The sequence below is a fragment of the Platichthys flesus genome, chromosome 12 (genome assembly GCF_949316205.1).
Source record: "Platichthys flesus chromosome 12, fPlaFle2.1, whole genome shotgun sequence".
NCBI lineage: Eukaryota > Metazoa > Chordata > Actinopteri > Pleuronectiformes > Pleuronectidae > Platichthys > Platichthys flesus.
In genome coordinates, this window is record NC_084956.1 from 1,062,087 (window position 1) to 1,070,993 (window position 8,907).

Here is an 8,907-nt window from a genome sequence, read left to right on the forward strand (position 1 = left end):
CACTCCTTACATAATACAAGCATCAAGGTCATTCACAAAAAAAACTGCCCACCTGTCTTTTTAGTGTTTAATTAAATTATCTGTAGAAACACTTGAAATTCATATAATTCGATTTTTACGGGAATGGTAAAGGCGATAACTTTTCTTCAGAATTGAGAATAGAATAGAAGTTTATCGTCTTTAATGAGTAAAGCTGTTTTTAATGTTAAAAACATTGTCAAGCCATCCAACAGTATTTGTCTGTCAGACATCAACAACAGATCTTCACACACCTGATTCATACAGAACAATGGAGCTCAGCAGAGAGCAGATCTCCACCAAGGCCGCACAGAAGTGCCAAAAAACTGAAAGACTAGAAATATCAATGGATTCTCTCCATGTCTCTTTGTTTCCTCCAGTTTCATAGAATTGGTTCAGTAGTTTTTGTGTAACTTGCAGACAAACAGAGAAAAAGCAAAGAAATCACAAAGTCTTATCTGAGCTTCAGAAAATATAAGCCTTATTTCTACGACACTTACAAATGTATAGTACCAAAAGGATAAAACAAGAAACATTTTTAATTTAAAACATAAATATAGTAAATTTAAATATTCACACAGTGATGAAAAATAAGAGTTAAGAGCAGTAACAGACGTCTGAAGTCCTTTCTGAGTCTTTACAGCCTTTAGTCCCAGAGAACTACGAGAAAACCACAAACTGATCTGAGATCTGAGGGGTCAGTAAACTGTTGATGCACATAGTGAAACTTTACAAGTCATCAGTAAAATCTTAAAATCACTGGCTGGGCTTTGATTAGGATTTCCAGTCGAGGAGAATCCGGCAGCTGTTCAGGAAAATGTTTTCACCGTCCTCGGCTATCGACCACAATCAGTTTCTAAAAACATCTGAGGTGAGAGGTCGCGCTTCATGTTCCTGAATGTGTGAGTCATGTAATCTATATCTTTGCACTGATTGGTCGCTGCCTATCAGATCTGGCTCAGGAGGTTGTTTCCAGACTGAACCGTCGTCCTGAGCTCGTGAGAATAAGTCTGGCTGCACACGGCTCCTACAAATCAACACAACTAGAACCTATCACCTGCTGACGTCCTGTTTCCCCTCAGATCCAGAGTCTAAGAGTAGAGATCTACCTCAGAGCTCTGGAGCTGCTTTCTGACCTGAGGTCTGCTGATGTTCCACAGGGGCTGAACGTGAGAACCCAACCGGTCCAAGTCAGTTGATCTTTGGAATCTTTCCAGATCTTTTCTGCCGGCCTCCGAGGAAAATGTCCACAAAATGTACGAGTGAGTCCTCGTGAGGGAAGAACAGGAAGAGGAGGAGCCAGACGTGGGCGTGGAGTTTAAACCTTATATGCACAATGCATTGTGAAGAGTAGCGTACAACTAACCAAGCAATATGTACCAGCATGCATAGCGGCAGGGAGACAAGAGGAGGGGGGGGGGGGGGGGCAGCAGCCGACGTGTCGTACACATGTATTTTCTTTTATTTCTACATTTAAAGATGATCCTTCAACATGTTTTTTTTTTACCGTAAAGTATTAAAATTAATTGTAAAGTCAACACTGGAATTTACTGGGATCTTCCATCGTCGATGTTGTATCTCTAACATACACAGAACACACCCACACCTCACACACATACACACATACACACACGCACACACCCACACACGCACACACACACACACACACACACACACACACACACACACACACACACACACACATACACACACACACACACACACAGAAACACAGACACACACACATTGTTTTATATGGGGCCTTGCTCCAGGGGCTCTTGATGGCCTTTCTGAATGGGGGGCAGATCATCACTTACTTGCTCGGCCCCCCGGCCCCACGGCCCTGCGGCCCCTCGGCCCCCGGACCCCGTTTGCGACTGTCAAGGTGACTGCCGCCGCTCTGCCCCCGGCCCCCCGGCACCCCGGCCCCACAGCCCCTCTGCCCCCCGACCCCTCTGCCCCTCCCCTGCGCCCTGTTTGCGTCTCTCAAGGTGACTCCGCCGCTCGGCCGCCGCTCGGCCGCCGCTCGGCCGCCGCTCGGCCGCCGCTCGGCCGCCGCTCGGCCGCCGCTCGGCCCCCCGGCCTCACACGTCTTGTTAGTGGATGAAGATGAAGAGTTCTCAGGGACACAACACAATGCAGCTTGATCAGCCTCAGACGGGAGATTAATTCACACTTCTCTTGAATGAGCAATCCTCCTGCTCCGTAATTATTTAAGTTCCATTTTAGGTTAATTACAGTCATTAGCAATCGCTGCTCTAAGTACGGGGCTAATTTTGAAAGAGGTGGTTTGAGATTTAATGGAGGAAAAATCCCACATGTTCCTCTGAAATGAGCAGATCATTGGTTCTGAGGGTTTGATACCAAACAGCAGGGAAACAGCTGAGGAGGGAACCATTACTCTAATGATGGGACCAACGCAGATGCTGCAAATTAGATTTAGTTCAGGTGCTCCCCTACTGGTCGCTGCTGGGAGGCTGAAACTGGTAGTTGTGTGGTGTTTGTGTGTTTGTATTTGTATTTAAATGTTGTAACATTGTGCGTGCACGTCCCAGGGACCTGTGGAGTTGGACATCAGTGAGATTAGTGGTTTTTAATCTCTCTTCTGGTTTCAGGTTCAGGTCGATCGTGTCGGCTCGGCTGATTTTCTCCACGCTGCACATGTCAATAATCGGAGAGTTGTCAGTAGTTGTGCACGTCAGGGACACAATCACACAAAGTCAGATTCAGTCACTGCATCGGGTGAGAGGAACAAACTGCTCGTTGGGTTCGGGTCCTGCCGGGTTGGTTTAACGTCAGAGCTACATCTTCTTCTTTTAGATGGAACAGCCCACGTTGTGTATTCATAACAAACGTTGCAACTAAGACACATGTGTTTCAAAGAGGCTTTGATCCTCCTCTTCACTGTGATGTGACCTAACACATTATTACTGATAAAGAACCTTTGGGCCTGATATGCAGAAGTTTGTGAGTCCTGGTGCAAACAGGAGATGAAACAGGATGTGCAGTGAGAGGGAAGTTGCCGGGGACAGGAGGATGAAGGCTGGTTCCTCCTCAGTGGAGCAGCCCAGCGTGAGGAGAAGCTTGTTAAAACCCTAATAGTAGCTATCAAAGGCTATTGATTATCTCTCCCGCCCTGTTTGGGTGACAAAGTGAGCATTAGCTGGAGCCATGGAGAGCTTCTGAAGACAGGTCTCCTCCAGGCCCCCCCCCGCCGTCCCCTGGGCTGTCCGCTGCTCAGATCACATGCACACTCATGTGCGCGCATGAACATAGACACACACACACACACACACACACATATACCCGCTCGCTTGTGTGTCCTTTTTTTAAAGCTAACACACTACTATCCTTTCACCCTCCTGCCACCAGATAATCCATTTTACAGCCAGGGATCAAACACTGAGCCCTCTGGCTATGTGCTGCAGCGACTACTGTAACACACACACACACACACACACACACACAGACACACACACATTCATCCTGCACACACAGTACTAAGTTCTCATAAAGCTGGGTTAGGGAAGTTTCTTCTTGCCCGGTGCAGCTCATGGGCGGTGTTTTATTAGGTTGTCTTTTTTCCTTTTGGGCCGTGATGCATAAACAATGTTGTCCTTGGAGAACCCTAAATGAACGAGGCACTAATCGAGGGAACAAGGAGCACTCTCTCTCTCTCTCTCACTCCTGGTCCCGGCCAATAGAGCGAGCTGCATAGCCGATGAACTCCTCCTCCCATTCTTCTTGTTTAAGTGCATTTCTCCTCCGCCGGCTTCAGGATGCTCAGAGAAATACAGTAAGCTGGGGAGAAACAGGAGAACAGGTTATTTCAGGCATGTTATACATAAGGCATTATAACAACCAAATTAATGGATGTCTGTTAAAATATTCACGGGATTAACCCCCAGATTTAGGGCGGTGCGACATGGAAATTCAGAAACCCCAAAATGGTGTGTTTGTGTCTTTTCTGCCTGAGTGAGCGGCGTCTGGTTTGCAGAGCTGCAGACGTCAGCTGCTCCTGAATCAGTTTCTCTGCTCGACTTCGTGTGTGAAGCAGATTCTGATCTGTGGAGTGAATCTAAAGCTCCGTGTTTTAGCACAAGCTTCATTTTCTGCTGCAGAACAAGAGAACGACTTCAGGTGTCGAGTCCGTGTGACTGCGATTCAGTCTGATGATGATAAGTTGATCCGTCTCATCGATTTAGAAATCACAGTTAAGAGATGAATCTAAATCGTTAGAAGATAAACACAAATTGACTTGTTTGTGTTAATTGCAGATCGGGAAAAACAAAGTTCTTCATGAGATTGAAATCAGACAAATACAAAGAGCAAGAGGTTTTTATTTGTTATCATATTATTGTGACTGTAAGTGAATTTGGGGAATTTATTAGATCTCAGACTTGACTGTGTGTGTCCTCACTGTACTGTCACAAAACCTCCGTGAAGCCCGACAACATCACACAATCTAAACGTCTCTATTCTTATTGTGTGTATCGGTGGGAAGCAACAATATTTACAGAGCAGGCCTCACCTCGCCCACTGAGGCGTGACACTGCAGATGTGTTAGTAGCTTAGGAAGAGGATATTCAATTTATTCATGATGCAAACCACAAGGCCTGTGTGTGTGTGTGTGTGTGTGTGTGTGTGTGTGTGTGCAAGCGCATGGAGAGTGTGGACTGAACCATGAAATGAAAACACCCTATAACCATTTCACTGCATCTCTCAATTAGGACCTCATCTAAGCAGAGGGAGCGTTCATGAGTGGCTTCTTCTTTATTTACGATTACACACCGCGGTGCAGACACATGGAAACGCTCGTGTGATCCTCCTGCCACGGATCCAGGGAGCAGCGGCTCGTACGGTGAAACTCAATATCCAGAGCAACTCGTGGTCTGGAGACTGCTCGTGCTTAATAGTTAATATCAAGTGGGCCGGCTGCATGTGCTGCACAAATCCCAGTAAAGACCAGTGCTGTGAAGCTTCAGCTCAGCTTCACCACGGGGCTCATGTGTTATTGAACACTATTGTTTTCTTCAGCCCAACTTCCATCTTGAGTCTCAGGTCCAGAGTTTCCATGTTGCTCCTCTGTGAACGGGCAGGCCCTACCTTATTGTATGACTCCTTATTATTTATATTAATTAATGACAATCAGCCGCTTTATCAGATCATTTTGAGTATTAAACATCATTTCTCATTCATTCATTAGAATTTCTTCTGAGCTAAACCTGTGTGACCCTGTGAATTTCCTGTGTGAGGCCTCGTCTGGGTTTAAATCAATTTAAAATAAAAACCATAGCAGCCAGGACGTTAATTAGTTCAGCAGCAGAAAGCTTCGGTTCCCTGCCTCACTATGTTTAACGCCTGTCATGATGTCATTACTAGAAAGAGGAAATTATCCATAGTTCAAATAATATTTTATTCATGTTTAGAAATATTTCTCAGTTTGTTTTAATGTGGTTATTTAGCTAAATGTTATGAAACAGGCCCACGTTTAGTATATTTCATGTTTGTATATTTGATTAACAACATTTCAGTGATTTTATAGGTTTATTATCTCTGTGACCTTTGAGCTTTGGTCACATGATGCATTTCTATTGCAGAGTTCAGAGGGTTCAGCCCCCGTCCACTCACTCCACCAGCCAAGAACAATAAGACCAGGAGCTACAGACCTAATGCCTCAAACCCATCGTGTCTGTGGGTTTGATGAATATTAATCACTAATGCACAGAGTCCTGTTTGAGATCATTATTAGCTACGTAATAAAATCAAACCGTTCATTCAGCAGCTCCTGATTCTGCTGCCGAGCGTCTGATTGAAAAAGCAAACCGCCGATCAGGCAGATCCCAAAAGACAGTTTTAGAATCCAGAGCGTCCGGGGATCAACAGAAGAGCTCCACTCCGGCTCTTCATCATCTTCATCCTCCATGGAGCTCTGTGGGAGTGGTGCTGTAAACATCAGCAGGTCCAGGTGTTGACGTGCTCCATAAATCCAGGAGGTCCATCCAGGCCTCTTTAGAGGGCCACTCTGCTCCTCTGATGTTTTATATATGAAGCGAGCCATTTACAGTCTGATGAGCAAGTCTGGCTTATTAATGATATGGCCGTGCTCTTAGGGTGTCGGGCGCCAGGCAAATACTCATGTAAAATTAAACAACATTTGTTTACATTGCCGTGCGGCTCCGACCACTCGGGGGTTTTGTCTCGGAGCCCGATCCGGGAGCCGGGCCCCGATTTCAATTAGTCACCAAACACTTTGCTCACACACACTTTGAGGAAACGCCACTTTTCAAACAAACATTTTCAAACGCTCCGGAAATGTGATACCGACCCGAGCTGCAGTGTTTTCTCTGGCTCCCACATCTGCTAAAGGAAATTCAGCACGAATGATGTCATGAGTCCAGCAAAGTCCTGACAAGACTGGAAGGCTGAATTATTTAATGATGGCTCCACTTTTGTGGAATTATTTTAAGTATTATAATTGCAGCTGGGCTCGCCTTGGCCTGCTGGAGGAGAAAGTGGGGCCCTGTGGGGAGCGATCAGCATCAGTCAGTGGTGTCAGGTGACCGTGAGCACACTGAAATGCACCCCCCCTAATGACGGCTGAATGAAGGGGAAGCATCGACCTGAGCTGAGGCCGAGCGTAAGACAATATTTCTCTACTCGGCGCGGCCGGCTCCTCCTGTGGCCTCGTGAGCTGCAGACAGAAAACACAAAGCCAGACACCTTTGTCACTAACACAACAGTGTTCAGTTCTCCTCCTCATGGGGCAGGTACTCACCAGGAGCTTCACAGAGACACATTATGACAGACAGGTTTGTTAGATGTTAACACTGAAGCTCATATTCGCACAAGAGAAACTGATTTATTGATTTATCAAAGCTCATCATCATAAAAAGTGTAATTTGCTGACCTGAATCAGAAGTCACAGATAACACTGTGAGTCTTATCTATAAGTAAGTTGCACAAACAAGGAATTTGACGTGGTGAAGTGGCTCTCAGTGTGCTTACATAGAAAACACACAACAACACAAAACAATACAAACTGTGCGATGGTCTAAGGAAAGAAAGAAAAGAAGTGCAGGGATAAATATTAAACTGTATGAGTATAGTACAGTCATACAGTGAGGGGGAAATAAATAATATAATTTAATATGATTACTATATGATATTTCTCTGTGACGCTGCTCCAGTGAAGTGTCGAGCCGCTCGGGATGTTTCCGACGGGACGAGAGCCGATGACCCCCCCTTTGAGACGCCAACAGAACATCGTGCATGTCACCACAGTCGCGGCTCGATCAAGCCGAACCTGGCCGGGAACCAAGAGGAGAACCCGGAGTGGAAAGTGTTGATGAAGCCGAGGCTGGAACCGGCGTGTTGACTCTGCACCAGTCATTAACTTTCTCTTCCTCCGCGCTGATGAGGAGGAATTCTTTCTTTCCACCAGTCAAAGGTCCTGATGTGTTTCTGATTCCCCGGAGATCAGAAGTGCAGATGTGAAGGAAGCAGTTTGATTCTGATTAGTGGAACTCAGTCTTCATGAGTTCTTTAAAGAGCAGTTTGAAAGTTATATTTTTAAAACATCGTCTAAAAGGATCATTTGAAACGTTTATTCAGGATTTGTTATGTTTAGGAAGGAAGAAGGAAGGTGATAGTTTTCATGTCTGAGTTTAACTGAAGAGATGATCAGGTACATTAGTCAGGGGCCTTTCACCAGGGTAGGCAAAGCAAACACCTGCCTGGGGCCCCGAGCTAACATGGGGGGGGCCCTGAGAATGGCTGATTATGGTTGGTCCACACCAATGACCGTTTTGATTGGCTGTGAACTGCAGCAACACCTTGGTCAGATAACCCTGACGTGGCCCCTCACTGCAGAGAGCTGTGGTGGCTCCTGGGGATGTGATGGAGTTAAAGATGGGATATCGAGTTCTGTACTCTGGTCCGGATCTGAAGTCCTGACTGTATCTGTGCTTCTCCTCCTGCTCCACCTTCAATCAGACCTGATCCCAAACGGTGCGAAGCAGATTCCTCGCCCTACTTGCATAAAGTGCATGTTTCTAAAACTTTGCTGACGAGTTTGTCATCCTCCTCAAAGATAATTATGCAGTCTGGGGAAATTATGCCCACATTGTGCTCTTGAGGAGATAATTGCGGCGCCGGAGCCCGAGCATCACACGAGGATCGAGCCTCATTCCACAGATTAAAAGCATGAATGTCACTAACAGCCCCACGTATGTTTCCAGGACTCGTGTATTACACTGTGTGAGTTCCCTTGTTGTGGAATATTTCCCTGGATGATAACAAACGAAATAACAAAATGATTGTGTTAATTGAGCTGTTGTCAGGAGATGAATTATCACGCGTCTCAAGCTCCTCTCGGGAAAACAACAGTCAGAATTAACTTTAAGACAGAATCTAATTTCCATAATTTCCCTTTTTTTTCAATTGAACTTTGTTTCTCTTAATTGTTCTGCACTTTCCATTAAACGAGCGACACGAGGATCATCGGACCAGAATAGACTCGTCAGGCAGATGAAGAACTGCTCAGTGGTAATGAATTCCTCAACTGAGGAATCACACTCGCATCTCAGGTGTGGAGGCAGCTCGTGATTCAGTTTGACGGACGACTAATCAGGGAATCAATTAGGCCTCGACCCAGAAACCGAGACAAAGAGGATTCTCTTCTTCTCTTTCTTCTCTCCACTCGGACGCTCCGGAGTCTCTGATTGGACGAGACGAGTCCTCTGGGCCTCCAGGGGTTCCTCCCAGAGTCGTCAGGATGGAGCTGCTCTATAACCACACATTGATCTATTTATCAATACTGCTCAAATAATGCAATCAGATCTAACTCTGATGGATGAGTTTTTATATCACAGAACCATTTGATTAACA